The sequence below is a fragment of the Mustela nigripes genome, chromosome 11 (genome assembly GCF_022355385.1).
Source record: "Mustela nigripes isolate SB6536 chromosome 11, MUSNIG.SB6536, whole genome shotgun sequence".
Taxonomy (NCBI): domain Eukaryota; kingdom Metazoa; phylum Chordata; class Mammalia; order Carnivora; family Mustelidae; genus Mustela; species Mustela nigripes.
Genome location: NC_081567.1, coordinates 28271996 through 28288307, shown reverse-complemented (window position 1 = coordinate 28288307; position 16312 = coordinate 28271996). Strand labels below are relative to the sequence as shown.

The window sequence follows — 16312 nt, the reverse complement described above, 5'->3', positions numbered from 1 at the left end:
CTATATTATCCGTTCACACAGTCCACTGAAATCCAAGTTGGGTCTTGATGCCTTGGTTTTCCCATTCTGGGAAGTCACCCAAAGACGCAAGCCTTGTAGTAGTCAAAGCTATGATCGGATATAGACCTCACCCATCTCAAAGAAGAATACTTAGACTATTGCAGTACCCTGACCCAGGACCAAGGGAGAAAACTGAGATGAGGAGGAATGGTAAGTGTCACTACACCCTTCATTGACTGTATCTTCTTTAACCACTACATCCAAATCATGTGTATCTCCCTGTTTCAAGAGCCTAGCATCAGCTTTGAATTACTGTACCATGTGCCATGTACTGTACCAAGCATTACATTAACCTATGTAATCTTTATGAGATAAATACTTTCCCCATTTTATAGGTAAGAAAACCTGGGCGCAGATAAGCTTATTGACAAAGTTAACACAGGCCAATAAGCTTCGGGGCCAAGATATGAATGCAATTTGCCAGCCTCCAAAGCCCAAATAAATTTAGAAAGATTGAAATACCTCAGGGGAGTACAGGAATCAAAGGGATTTCTATATTACACAGAAATAGACGGAAAACCTACTAGAGACCAAAACATGACCTTCTATTCACCACTAAAAATAAAAGATAATCCTAATTCCTGGGGTGAGTTAGTATTATAAAAAGTGTTATTGCCAGAGAACACAACTAAAAGGTGGCATCTCACGGACTTATTGTACCCATTTCAAAAGCTGAGCTTGCCAGTATCCACCGGCCATCCAAAGGAGGACCACGCTTATAACACCTTTGTAGCTCATCACTCAATTTTCAGAGCATTTACGGCAAAATCACTGTGATATCTTCCCATGGAATTACATAAAGAATAGGAATTGTTCAAATTTCCTAATTTGTATTCTGAGCACTGCCCTATAGGAAGTGGGGGGAAAAAAAACCAAGAAAACAAAAACCCACAAAGTGAACCTATATCATCTCCCCTTACATGGAAATAAATGAAAATCTCTGTGCTGGGAAGATTTTTCCCTCTCCTCTTCCCGGGGAATTTGACAGTATTGGCGACACTCATTTCATTACGCACCCTGCAAGTGTTTCACGAGGATAATCGCTCGGAGCACACAGGTTAACGCAATGCTGATTTTTCTCTTTTTCCGAGTGCTTCTGGCCACCTGAGCTACGGTGATTCTGCTCTTATCACGGCCTCTGTGGCTGCCACCTAATCGCTCCATCCTGCAACTGACTAACAACTATCCAGTATGAAAGCTTCTGCCTAAGAGGTGAAGTAGAAATGTGTTCACCATGTCAAATGTGTTTCTTGCATGCAAGATCAGGATGTACACTTGTTCGTAGTTGACGGTTCAGTGAAAGGGAAGACAAAGCACGGGGTGAAGAAGCCATCTGCTATGGTCAGAATGCTTATGGCCCCCGCATTTCGTGTGTTGAAGCCTAATCCCCAAGGTGGTATCTGGAGGGAAGCCCCTTGGGAAGGAATGAGGTTGAAATGAGGTCACGGGGATGTAGGCCCCGTGATGGAATCTGCAGCTTTATAAGGGGATGAACAGGTTAGAGCCCTCTCTGCCTTCTAGGACAACGGGAGACGGTTGTCTAGGAGTCAGGAAGTGGACCCTCACCAGACGACAGATCTGCTGGCACCTTGATCTTGGACTTCCAGTCTTCTAACTGTGAGAAATAACTGTGGTGTTTAAGCCACTCAGTGTATAGTATTTTTGCTAGAGCTACCCAAAGTAACGAAGACACCAGCACACGCACCGAGTTAGGGACCACTGCAGAATATAAAATCTCAGAGAAAGTGGTCAGCTCTTAAAACCACAGTCATCTTCACCACCTCCCTTTCTGAAGGCCCACCACAAGGAATGTTATTTGTTTAACTTAAGAAGAATCAAAATGATGACTAATTGAACTTTTACTACAGGCCCAGATGTTTCTCTAATTGTCAGGACAATTCAGCGTGGGTACTTTTTTTTTTTTTTTTAAGATTTTATTTGTTTATTTGACAGACAGAGATCACAAGTAGGCAGAGAGGCAGGCAGAGAGAGAGGAGGAAGCAGGTTCCATGGCTGAGCAGAAAGCCCGATGTGGGGCTCGATCCCAGGACCCTGGAATCATGACCTGAGCCGAAGGCAGAGGCTTTAACCCACTGAGCCACCCAGGCGCCCCAGCAGGGTGTACTTTTAATCCACATTCTGGACACAAGAGAGTTTGGGTGATCTGATTTGCTCACAATTCCCCAGCTAGTAAACACCTGGACCAGGACTGGAACGGAGAAAGTGACTTTGGTCCTTATAGACCTGCAATTCTCACTGGGCACTGTTGTTCGCGATTGGTGATACAATGGAAAACACTATGGCCGTTCCCCGGAAATTAAAGATGGACTTGCCGTATGACCCAGTAATTTCAATTCTGTATATATATATACATGCAAAGAACTGAAAGCAGGATCTTGAAAGATATTTGTATAACCATGTTCAGAGCAGCAGTTACTCACAAGAGCCAGGAAATGGAAACAACGGCAAGTGTCCATCAACAAATGAATGAGTAAGCAAAACACGGTCTGCACGTGCACTGGGATAGCGTTCAGTCTTAAAGGGGAAGGAAACTCTAACACCTGCTACAACGTGGGTGAACCCTGAGGACATTACGCTCAGTGAAAGGAGCTGGTCACAAAAAGACAAATACTAAATACTGTACAATTCCACTGAGATGAGGTACTTACAGGGGCGCCTGGGTGGCTCAGTGGGTTAAAGCCTCTGCCTTCGGCTCAGGTCATGATCTCAGGGTCCTGGGATCGAGCCCCGCATCGGGCTCTCTGCTCAGCGGGGAGCTTGCTTCCTCCTCTCTCTCTCTCTCTCTCTGCCTGCCTCTCTGCCTACTTGTGTCTGCCTACTCTGTCTGTCAAATAAATTTAAAAAAATAAAAATAATTAAAAAAAGGAAAAGACGAGGTACTTACAGTTATCAAACTCATAAGGACAGGAAGCAGACCGCCGGTTGCCAGGGACTAGGGGCTGGGTGAATGGGAGTTCATGTGTAATGGGGGCAGAGTTTCAGTCTGAACAAGGGGAAAAGAATTCTAGAGTTGGGTCATGCTGACAGGTGTACAACACTATGAATGTACTTCATACCATTCAGTACACTTAGAATGTCCACTTACCTGTACACTTAAAATGGTGAAGATAATACATTTTATGTGATGTGTATTTTATCAAAGTAAAAACAAAATTTTTCAGAAGAACAATTCATTTTGATTCCAACCAAAGAACTCTGGTAGAAACCAGTAGCCAACTTACGCCTACTGCTTCTGACTCCAACCTTTAGGGTTTAGGCCATTGCCTCATAAAACATGATGTCATTGTGACTCCTTGTTCTCCCTCTGTCCGCACATCCTATTAGCCACCCCGTCATCAATTCTACTTCTCCCATATTTTTCAAAGCATCCTCCACCCTCAACGATCACGTCTACATCATCCAGACCCTCCATTGACTCGTCTGGCTCCTAACTCTTGCCTTGCTTCCTCTAGCCTTCATCCCGACGGGAGCCAGAGCGATCTCTACAAACACCCCGCTCGCTCGGTCCTTCCTCTCCTTTATTTAGATAGCCCTTAACTGACTGCCAGCTGCAGGATACAGCCCACCTTTCTTGTCCCTGCATAAAAAGTACAATTTCATCGTGCCCTTGTCTTTTGTTTTCAAATTCACCTCGCGCTGGCTCTGTCCTCCCAAAATGTTTGGAGATCCCAAGACACTTACAGATCTCTCCTGTACAGGGGATGTTCCAGATCTGTGCCATTCCACACACGCACACTGTTTCGCGTGTCTAGAGCTCTTATTTCTTCTTCCACTACAACATACAAGCCACCTCCTCCAGAGGTCCTAGCCTGCCAAAGTCAATCATTCCCTTGTCCAAGCCCCTTCCATGACTTGTATACACTCACAAAGTACTTAGCTTAGTACCAATGCACCATCAACACTCCACAGGTTATGGGTGTTCTTACTCTTTTTCTTCTTAGTATTTTGCTGTAAAGTGTTATAACTTAACTATTAACAAGCTCACCTCTTCTGCAAGACAGTGAGCATTTAACAAATGGTGACTATTATTTACCTCCGTGGGTCCACTGTCTTAATTCCAGTGGGTCCACTGTCTTAATTCCAAAGTCCGCAGACTAGGTAAGGAATAGGAGAGCGTTCAGATTAGTTCTTGTCTGATCCCCTCTTTCTCATCCTCCAGAGAAGGGACTACTAACCCTAGAGTAGTCCAGGTTCTAGTGCCCTGGTTACCAGTAGACTAACTCATTCTTTGTGTACTTGGTCCATCCAAGCAGCCAGATCCTACAGAGCAGCAAGTCAGGTCACCTTGAGTCCTTTTATCTCTGTACACATCCTAGAACATGCTCATCACTTCGTCTTGTTGCTGTACTAACATTTAGGGGCTTAGAAGTTAACAGAGATCCCAACAGATTCTTATCCAGGATCACATGTTTCAACCACCTTTACCAAAAAATTTTAAAATAATAGCTTTCAGTAGGATCTTCAACCAACAACGAAATGGTGGCTTGTTTCCTGTTTGCTATAATTTTATGTGAGCATTTCACACCTGAAATCTTTTGAAGAGGGACTGTTACAAGGTAGGGAAGAATGTCCCAGAATGCCTGGCTGTAATACCTTTTATTTTATATGTTCTAATAGCATCTTGATGCCATCATTGATTCTAAGACTAGACGCCCACTGAATGTCTATTAATTTGCATTTACTGGGGGTGCCTGGGTGGCTCAGTGGGTTAAGCCGCTGCCTTCAGCTCAGGTCATGATCTCAGGGTCCTGGGATCGAGGCCCGCATCCAGCTCTCTGCTCAGCAGGGAGCCTGCTTCCCTCTCTCTCTCTCTGCCTGCCTCTCTGCCTGTGTCTCTGTCTACTGTGATCTCTCTCTGTCAAATAAATAAATAAAATCTTTTAAAAAAAAAAAATTTGCATTTACTGGGAAGCAGACCCTTAGTGGCTCCTGGGCAGTGGTTAAACATACCACCACAGCAGCAAGTTTGAAAGACTCTTTCTGTAAACCTTCAGGGCCGGAGAAAGCACGCCTAATTTCTGCCCAAGCGAACTCCACTGCCTAGCTCTGAACCTTTCCACTCATATAAACAACAGATTTCAGAGGTTTGATTCTTGAAAAAGATTAATAATATATCCAGAACATAAAGGCAACAGGAACATAAACTTAATGGCAAACATATAATCAATGTTTCATAATGTTTTTAGAATAGGAAGATATGTAAGGTTTGCTCTCTATAATTTCCTTCCCAGACCTCATAAATAAACAATGACTCTTTTTTCCTATGTTCAACTGATTTATAGGCAGATCTTTAAGTAAAGTGCTTCCATTCATTACTAATGCATTGCATAATGCACTGTAATAAGTGAATATAGTTTGAGTATGATCATTTAACATATTAATAAAGCATCAGTGTAATTTCAAGCAACAACCCTTTCATTTTACACAGTCTCTGGATAAGAAGCAGGAAGAAGCAAGCATGAGAGACCCGGGTCCAGGGGATGGAGACCTCAGACATCCTCCATTAGTCACAAGGGAGCCAGCAGAAAATGATGAAGCACCGATCACTGGAGACGAATTCTCAAAGCCACGGCGGCACAGCCTAGGAGCAACCCTGCTTCCCGTTCCTTCCCGGAGGGCAGCAGGAATCAGCTCTGTTTTCCTACTGCAAAATTCAGAATCATCAACCCAGCCGTGGTACAAAACCTTCCTGGGAAGGCCAGCAAAGGCTATTACTTCAAGCCTGACACAGTGACCTATTGTGCAATCTCATGGGAAATTGGACAGGAGCTCTTTGCTGAGAACAGAATTAACCCTTGTCATTTAATATTTCATGCCATGCTGGCGGCACCCTAACAAGAACAAATGTCTCCAGCTGAAATGAGCCTTATTTATCCTGAGCGGGATTTAATGATAAGGTTGGTGGAGCCGGCTGTACCACAGCGTGTATCATACCTGCGGTCGTTACGATGGTATCATTGCATTTGTCACGCGCCTGCAAAAATTAATGCCCATACTTTCTGGGTTTGCAAATACAAAAGGAAAAAACAGCTACCACCCCAACTTGAAATGGAATATAATTAAACAGGTGGAAAAAAATGACTTTTTTTTTTTTTATCCCCGTAGCAGGTAGGTGTACTAAAAGGTACAAAGTGAATTGCTTTTTTATTTAAGATAGGATAACCAGTTTCCTGGGTTTTCAATTTTTGTGGCCTTGCTTCCATTGCTCTTCTCCATGGAAAGAACATCTGTTTTATGAGCTAGGCTCTGGCAGCCCTTCCTCCTCATTTTTCAGATGATGAACGGCATCTGCGTGGTGATTTATGAACCTCAGAGTTCCCATGGTGAGCCTGTCTGGCTGGAGAACCCAGCACTTCTGTTTCAATTGGCAAAACTTCTGAGCATGCAAGCCTCCGGATACAGCATATCGAAATGAGCTCTAACTGGATGGGAAATAGGGCAGAGAGGGTGCTGTTCACTAAAAGGTGTGAGTTGTGACAGAAATGGCTAGCTGCCACCAAAGATGGGCTCTTCCCTTGCAGAGAGCAAAATAATTGCTGGGAAGTAGCTGCCCATCCAAGGACTACATATTCCACCATGCCTTGCATCTAGACCCAGTCATGTGCCTTGTTCTCACCAATTGAGTGAGAGTAGAAGTGACATGTACCAGTATAAAGTGAATGAGAAGTAGGTGTGCTATGACCCAGCAATTGCACTACTGGGTATTTACTGATAAGATATTTATCAGTATGTATTATATGTAGTGAAAAGAAGGGCCATCTGTAACCCAATGTTCATAGCAGCAACGGCCACAATTGCCAAACTGTGGAAAGAGCCAAGATGCCCTTCAACAGACGAATGGATAAAGAAATATGTTGTCCATATATATAATGGAATATTACTTGGCCATCAGAAAGGATGAACACCCAGCTTTTGTATCAACATGGACGGGACTGGAAGAGATTATGCTGAGTGAAATAAGTCAAGCAGAGAGAGTCAATTACCATATGGTTTCACTTCCTTGTGGAGCATAAGGAATAACACGGAGGACATTGGGAGGTGGAGAGGAGAGGTGAGTTGGGGGAAATCGGAGGGGGAGGCAAACCATGAGAGACTGTGGACTCTGAGAAACAAACTGAGAGTTTGGGAGGGGAGGAGGGTGAGGGGATGGGTGAGCCTGGTGGTGGGTATTACGGAGAGCACGGATTGTATGGAGCACAGGGTGTAGTGCATAAACAATGAATCTTGGGAAAATAAAAAATTAATAGTTTTGCGCAGTGGCAGTATCGTAGCCAATGAGGTTTATCCGAGGCACAATTATTGCTAATTGAAATATAAAATTTAATTTAATTTAAAAATAAATAAAATAAAAGCAGCAGCAGGTGTGCCTTCTCCACGTGCATTATCCCCATCAGCAACAGATCAGAGAGGACTCCGAGGTCCAAGAAAGAGGGCAGAGCTGTAATATGAAAAGAGCCTGGGGTCACGGAGTGACTGTCCATTCACAAAGATCCTTGCATGAGCAAGAAGTAAATTCCTAGTGAGTGAAGCCACGGGGATTCCAGGAAATATCAGTTCCCACAGTTAATATTATCTTGATTAGTACAAAAACCAAAACACGTTGGTAAAAAAGAGGACAACGCTTGAAGACATGATGATGATCCTGGCTTGGCCGTGGTAATTCAGAATGAACCTGTATGCTTCGCACACTTTTCAAATCATCCTCTTCTCTGTCCCCTCCTGTCTCCAGGATGTGGCTCTATCATGTCTAATATATTTCACGTGGAACTAACCATGTCCTCTTCGCCGCCATCTTTATCAGTGCCTGATAGGCTTAAGCGCATGACCCTTCACCCATATTATTATCTTAATTATCCTCTGGATCTCAGTTCAACATCACATCCTCTGGGGACCCTTCCCTGACTGCTCAGACAAACTCAGGTCCCTTCACAATAACCTTTCACAGCACTAGGTTTTCTTACCACTTAACACAAAAAATAATTTTATTTTTGGGGCGCCTGGGTGGCTCATTGGGTTAAAGCCTCTGCCTTCAGCTCAGGTCATGATCCCAGTGTCCTGGGATCAAGCCTCGCCTCAGGCTCTCTGCTCTCTGTGGGGAGCCTGCTTCCCCTTCTCTCTCTGCCTGCCTTTCTGCCTACTTGTGATTTCTGTCTGTCAAATAAATAAATAAAATCTTTAAAAAATTTATTTTTATGTGTATGATTATTTAATTTCTGCCTTCCCAATGAGACTCCAAATGAAGGTATAATGTCTCATTATTTTATCGCCTACCTATAGTTAGTACTCAATAAATACTAATAAATAGATAAATCATATTAAAAATGATTGAATGTTTCCTATATTCCAGGCACTTTGCATTTTCTCATTTAATCCCTCCTTCAAACCCTGTAAGATAGGTATTACTATCCTCATTTTAGATACAAAGAAACTGAGACTCTGAGTAGGGAAATAAAATACCAAAGGACATACATCTTAAAGCAGAACTGAAATCTGAGCCAACGTCATAGAAATAAGTTTTAACCTCATCTCTCAAAAGCCTCTGCTTTTGGGGCACCCGGGTGGCTCAGTGAGTTAAGCCTCTGCCTTCGGCTCAGGTCATGATCTCGGGGTGCTGGGATTAAGCCCCACATCAGGCTCTCTGCTCAACGGGGAGCCTGCTTCCTCCTCTCTCTCTGCCTGTCTCTCTGCCTACTTGTGATCTCTCTCTCTGCCAAGTAAATAAATAAAACCTTTAAAAAATGCCTTTGCTTTTAAATAATTCATACATATTATTTTTATAGGCTCCATAAAACTCCCTTTGGTGTGTATTTGCTTTTATTGAGGTATAATCTGCATACAGTGATAAGCAAAGATCTCAACGTTTTAATCGGTTTTAACAAACACACACACATCCATGAAACCCACATCTCCAGCAAGATACAGAATATTGCTATCACCCCCATAAAACTCCCTTGTACTTATGAACTTTCAACTCCATCCTCTTCCATGAACATTCTTGTATGTATCCTTTTTTTTTTTTTTTTTTTTGACATATGTTTTCATTCCTCTCGAGTAAAACCTAGAACTGGAATTGTCAGGTCACAGGCTAGGGATACGTTTAACTACTGAAGACACTGCCAAACCATCTTCTAAAATGGGTGTACCTTAGGACACCCACACAAGCAATCTAGAAGAATTCCAGCTGCCTCATATTCTCACCAACGTATGAGGATGCTGATCATTCTAGAGGGTACGGTGGTATATCTCATGGTGATTTTTTTTTTTTAGTGTTTTTATTTTTTTTAATTTTTTATTTTTTATAAACATATATTTTTCTCATGGTGATTTTTATTTGCATTTACCCATTGGTTAATGATGCTCAGAATTTTCCCGTGCTTAATGGTCATAAGACATGAAGTCTTATGCGCAACTTTAATGGGTTTCTTTTAATAAACAAAAAGGAAGGAAAGGAAGAAAGGAGAGAGAGAAGGAGGAAGGTTGGGAGGGAAGACGAAAGGAAGGTTGGTTCTTCCATCGAGCAACTCCACGGAAAGCTCCAGTGGCTTCTGCACCAAACTGGGACCTGGTAGATTCAAACTTCAAAGTTTAATATTACGTCCCACCAAGGAGCTCCTTTTATGCCAGGCAGAAACAGAAACTTCCCTGGGTCCATCTGAAACTAAGAAATAGTGCTGTGAGACCCAAGGGGATGCCAGACCCTGGGTCCATCTGAAACTAAGAAATAGTGCTGTGAGACCCAAGGGGATGCCAGATGGATAAAGAGAAGACCCCCACTTTTGAGGCAAGAGCATCCCATTCAGTGGAGAAGGACAACCCAGGGGGAAGATGTTACTGCCCCACCAGGACAAAGGTGATCCCCCAAGTAGGAATCTACTGACAAAATTCCAGTGGTGGTCCAGTGGTGCATCCCAGAACAAGGAATTCCAACATGGTGTCTACTAATGCATCAGCAACCCCCATGAGAAAACTCTCCATCTAATGGCTCCCTGAGTTTCTTAACCACCATGCTCAGCTTGTGCTGGAAGAACACTATCATCAAGACTGGAAAGAATCCTGAGCTATCAGACGCGTTTAACTTCACCATAAAACTCAAAAGTGCTCCCTTTCCTAAAAGAAAGCAAATTGTGAGCACATAGCCAGTTGAGGGCTCAATTACCATGTTTGCCCCTGCAGTTAGGAAATGACACCCACTAATTGGGTAATTGTGTACCTAAGTGCCCGATCCGTGTGGGCAAATTAAAGGCAAGATATATGCAAATCACCCTGCTTGTAAAATTTGTCCCAATAAACCCTACTGTCACTGGATGTCAATCACAAGGACGGCCAATCATATCCACCTCTTTCTGAGTGAATCCTTTTAGCCAAGCAATTCTTGATATCTGAGTCTCACTAATGACATAAAATAATAATGTATAGCTTCTAGGACACCTAGTATTAAATTTGAATCATGTCACCTTCCGAGCAAAAATGAGAGATGCCTGAGCTGCGGATTCTTAGAAACGGTTAATAGTGTCTTTCTGCACAGGGGATACGTCAGCTCTTTCTGCTGAAAAAGTTAAGTAGCAATCCCCAAAGAGAGAAGGCTTAGCAAGGGCTTAAGCACATCTAAAAAGTTCAAAGGTTCTGCTTATGGTTCTCAATAGCCGCCACATACCAGACCCCGTGCCGAACATTTCACCTGCATTAATCTTTTTTTTTTTTAATTTTTAAAATTTTTTTATAAACATATAATGTATTATTAGCCCCCAGGGGTACAGGTCTGTGAATCGCCAGGATTACACACTTCATAGCACTCACCATAGCACATACCCTTCCCCAATGTCCATTACCCCACCACCCTCTCCCTGCCCCCCTCCCCCTGGCCACCCTCAGTTTGTTTTGTGAGATTAAGACTCTCTAATGGTCTGTCTCCCTCCCTTCCTACCCCCCCAACCCCCCCACACTGCATCTCCACTTTCTCATATCAGGGAGAGCATATGATAGTTGTCTTTCTCCAACTGACTTATTTTGCTAAGCATAATACCCTCTAGTTCCATCCACATCGTCGCAAATGACAAGATTTCATTTCTTTTGATGGCTGCATAGTATTCCATGGTGTATATATACCACATCTTCTTTTCACCTGCATTAATCTCATGTAATCCAAGAATAGCCTTAGGCAGTAGAAACTGTTATTAGCTTCATTTTACAGATAAGTAAACTGAGGCACAGAGCCACTAAGAGACAGGCTCAAGTTCACAAAGCTACCAAGTGGCAGAGCTTGGATTTGAACCCACCTCCTTGTTTTTCAACTCTAACCCATCCTCAAGTTCTAGGAGGTTCCATCTTCTTTTTTTTTTTTTTTTAAGATTTTATTTATTTATTTGTCAGAGAGAGAGAGAGAGAGCAAGCACAAAGGCAGACAGAGCCAGAGGGAGAAGCAGTCCCCCTGCCGAGCAAGGAGCCCGATGTGGGACTCCATTCCAGGACACTGGGATCGTGACCTGAGCCGAAGGCAGCTGCTTAACCAACTAAGCCACCCAGGTGTCCCCAGGGATTCCATCTTCTTAATCTCTCTGAAATCATGTTACTCTCTCTTCTCCGCTGCCACTAGCCTGGCTCTGGCTGCCATCACCCCACAACTGACCTCACTTTGACCATACCACAGCCGAGGTCATGTTAATACAATGCAAATCTGGCTATGTCACTCTTCTTGCTAAAACACTACTGCCTCATGCAGAAGTTCAAACTCCTCTACACAGCAAACAAATCTTGCCACGAATCTTCCCAGAGAACCTTGGAGAAGTCACTGGAGCTCTACCCTTCAATCAGGCAGCACCCCCTGCACACCAACAAAAACTGCTCTTATGACCGTCCCCAGGGACTCCAAGGTGCCAACACAATGATCACCTCCACCCTCACTGCACTCGAACTTTCAGGATCTTTCAACACAGCTGGGCATCCTCTTTTGGGGGGGAGCTTTTCCTCCACTCTGACCCAAGATACCATACCGGGTCTCCCCCTTCCTCACTGATGCTCTTCTCACCATCCCAGGAAACAGTCTTTGACTCTTTTCTCATCTCTATTGACATTAATCTCTCAAGTCCTTCATCCAGTACCTGTGGCTTTAAATCCCATCAATATAAGAAGGACTTTAAAATGTAACTCTCCTGGGGCACCTGGGTGGCTCAGTGGGTTAAAGCCTCTGCCTTCGGCTCAGGTCATGATCCCAGGGTCCTGGGATCGAGCCCCGCATCGGGCTTTCTGCTCGGCAGGGAGCCTGCTTTATCCTCTCTCTCTCTCTGCCTGCCTCTCTGCCCGCTTGTGATCTCTGTCAAATAAATAAATAAAATCTTTAAAAAAAAAAATGTAATTCTCCTGCTCTTACTTCAGTTCTGAACTTAAGACTCAAATTTCCAATTACCTAGTTAAGTCTCTACTTGGGTGTCTAAGAGGGCATCTGAAATGTAACATGGCCCAAAATGATCGATTTCATCGCTTACCCCCCAAACCTGCTCCTCCTGCAGCCGCCCCCTATTGGTAAATGGCAACCCCACCATGCCAGTTGCTCAGAAGTAATGTTTGCCTCCTCTCTTTTCTCCAGTCCCACACGAAATACATCAGTTAGGCCTTTGTGTTCTACCTTCGAAATATATGTCCTAACTCTGACCACTCTTCCCGCTTCCACCACAAGCACCGCGCTCCAAGCCACCATCGTCTCTCAGCTGAGCTCCTGACACAGCCTCAGTCTCCCCACATTTGCACTCACTCCTACCCTCCATTCTCAGCAGACAGGGAGATCTCTCCAAAACATCTATCTGATCACGTCACGCCCCTGCTGGACATCCTCCCGGCCTCGCCCCAGTGGTTCCCTTTCCCACTTAGAAAAAGAAACCTAAACGCTTAGCTCCTTTCTTCCATTCTCCCCCACGTGCGTGCAAAATTATAATTATGTGTTAGCCAACCTAACCACCTAGCTTTTACATCTTTCTTTCTTACTCTAATGTAATTCCATCCTACAATGCATCAGACTTCTCTGTTGGCCAATATTACCCATCAAATGAGAATAACCACAGTTACCGCGTACTGAGTGCTTGGTGTGTGCAAACCCAGGGCCCTCGCTTGGTCAACCACATTCTAGAACTTAGGAAAAAGTCATGTCTGGAATTGCTCCACTGGGCTCTGTGTGATGCCCAGCTTTACTCTCCTTGGGCAGAATGCGATGTCAGCTGTAAGTACTGGGTTCGTGACGATAAAAGGCAGCGTCACCATTACCGTATTGATTTTTGTCTCGCTTGGCAGTGATATCTCCCAGACTCCTAAGGACTTCACTGGCCCCCAGCATGTAACCTTTCGCAGAGACCAAAACCCAGTTCCCAGGTGGTGACAAACAGATATCGTTTGACCGAAGCTCCATGCTGCTCTGGATGCTGATGTGAAGCCAAGTCATGGCCTGGAAAGAGGCTTCCGTGCTGACTCGAACTCATCGGCACGGACCAGGCAAGTCCACTCCCTGATGTGGGCCTTGCTCCTTTCAGTTGTGGGATTAGGGTTGTGCGTCAAGCTCTTCTGAACTAAAAGAACTTCTTCTTCACTAACAAAACTCCTGTTTTGTCCAGGGTGGATTACAAACATTCTTCCCAGATTCCCCTGCAGTTAGGGAGGAGCATGTGACCTGGTTTTGGCCAATGAGATGTAAACAGAAGTCTACTGGGGGCTTCTGGACAAACCACTTTTTTCCTGATAAACCAAAGGGGAATCGACTCAACAACTCTTGTCCTTCCCTGATGCAAGGAAGACATGACACATGGACATAGAACGGCCATCTTGTGTCCATCTGGACAAGGATATACGCCAAGAGTGAACAAAGAACAAAGACAGAAGGAGCCCAGGACCCCAGGGGCATCTCTGGGTCACCACTCCAGCTCTGGACCCCCTCAATATCTCCAAACCTTCCACCACGTGAGGAAAATACACTTTTTCCTTGTGGAAGCCACAATTTTTTAGGTATCCTCTTCCATGAAGCTAAACACAAACATCATCTACTCATGAAAATCTTCTTTTTTAATATTAGTATCAATACAGATGAATAGTGATGTTCTAGATGTAATGTCTAACATTGAATATTTACATTTATTCACAGTATCTATCATCTATAATACCTGCAAATATTTACTATTACTATCCCTCTTAACCATCTAATTCTCTGAGTTATCTTACTAGGCAAAGAATGGGAAAGGTAAAGTCTCCCCTAGTGAGTATGTTAGTTATCCTTCCCTACCTACCCCCCCCCCCAAAAAAATTCCCCTTGGCACCAACTTCCTTGAGTCCTGCATTCAACAGAGAACTTACCAAGAGCCTACTACGTGCGGGCTCTGTCAAAGCATTAAGTCTGCAGTGATGAACAGAATCCCCCAGTGTGCCCATATACCTCAATTCCTGTAGGACTCTGACTACTAACATGGTCTCTCGTATCTGCACCAAAGCCTTTTTAAATTCACACTCTGTTCCCCGCTCTTCCCTCCACAGTCAGGACCTATGATGAGCTGATCTCCTCCAGACATGGAAAGTTCAGGCCCGTTTTGTATCCCCGTTCAAGATTCTTGGGCCATCTTTTGAACTCTGTCAAAGTTGGGGAAGAAGCGAAAGAGACTAGTCATGATTCTCTTAAAGCGTAAGGTATCTGGTTGTAAACAGGTCCGATGAAATGATCTGTAAAGTTCCTTAACGATCTAAAATCCCGAGTTCTCTAGAATTCTCTTTCCCATTGCCTTTTGCCTTACCCCCCCCAGACACACTTTCCATTATGAAAAAAATCCTGGACGATACAGAAATGCCACATTGCTTTTGAATCCACAGGTGAGACCAAAATTAGTCCGGTCATTTTCTTTTCCTTCAGGCACCCAGCCTTTTTTTTTTTCTTTTCTTTTCTTTCCTTTCTTTTTTTTTTTTTTTTTTAACATAAGTAAAGGAAGAATTCAATTGATTCCCAAAAGAATAGAAGATAAATGCCATTTCTGAGAGGGGAAAAAAGGTAGGTTTTAGGAATCCTGAATAAGTGAAACAAAATGCAGCATTGGTGCTTTTGTCTTTCTAATTCGCTCCCAAATCAAAGATTCGATCTCTGTCACTCTCCACAAGACACACACACACACACACACACTCACTCTACCACCACCACACCACCACCACCCCTGCATTTCTAAGCCACAGATATTATTCTACAAATTATCCCTCTGACAGCCTGAGATGACGACGCGTGAAGCATCCGCCAAAAAAATCATTTCAATCCACTCCCCGTGTCTGGGCATAGAGGCTCCTGGGAAATAAGGACAGCTGACCCTTCGCTTCGGCAGGTTTCTCTCTTCCCCCAAGGAGACTTTCAGGAAGGAACAACAAAATTTCAGCAAGTGACTTAACTCGGCACTCGCTACAACAGGATTCTTCAACCTCAGCCCTATTGGTCTTCGGGGCTGGACAGCTGTTCGTCTCGAGGGCTGGCCTGTGCCCTGCCCCAGCGTCCCTTGCTTCCTTCTACCCACCGAGTGCCAGCAGCAACCCCCTCACACACACCCCTACAATCCAGATGTAACCAATGACAATGTTTCCGGACATGGTCAAATATCCCCGGGAGGAGGAGGGCGGTGGGGGTGGCCAAAACTGCCCCGTGAGACCACTGCCTTCCAACAAGCACATTTCAGCTATCCTGATTGTACATCGCAGGGGGGACATGAGAATGTCAGGTCCCACATGTCCCCAAACCACATCTCACTAATACCCAACCACCGCTCACAGGGGCAACTGGTCACCCTGCGGGGCAAAATCAGCTCAATCCCCACCGCGCACAGAAAAATAACGGCATCCCCAGAGAAGAGACAGAAATACATGTGTTCGTATTTATTACTTAAATTAAACCATCCAGGGTCCTTCTCTCTCAAATTAGAAGATGCTGTGCTTTTCTAATTTGCTCCCAGTTTTCAGTGTCTCCTCATCCACTTTCTTTCTTTCTTTCTTTTTTTTTAAGATTTTATTTGTTGAGGGGGAAGGGGCAGAGGCAGAGGGAGAAACACAATCCCAAGCAGACTCCAGGCTGAGTGTGGAACCCGACTCAGGGTTCAATCCCACAACCCCAAGACCTGAGCTGAAATCAAGAATCTGATGCTTAACTGACTAAGCTACCCAGGTGCCCCTTCCTCCTCTGCTTTCTGAATCGACCTTCCTCTTCCTGCCCCACCGATCAAGTTCTTCAAGT

General features: G+C 44.2%; 1 pseudogene; it reads left to right on the top strand.

The window, feature by feature from the left end:
* Positions 1-7326: 7326 nt before the first annotated feature.
* On the top strand, positions 7327-7449 carry LOC132027322 (U4 spliceosomal RNA; annotated as a pseudogene).
* Positions 7450-16312: the final 8863 nt, after the last annotated feature.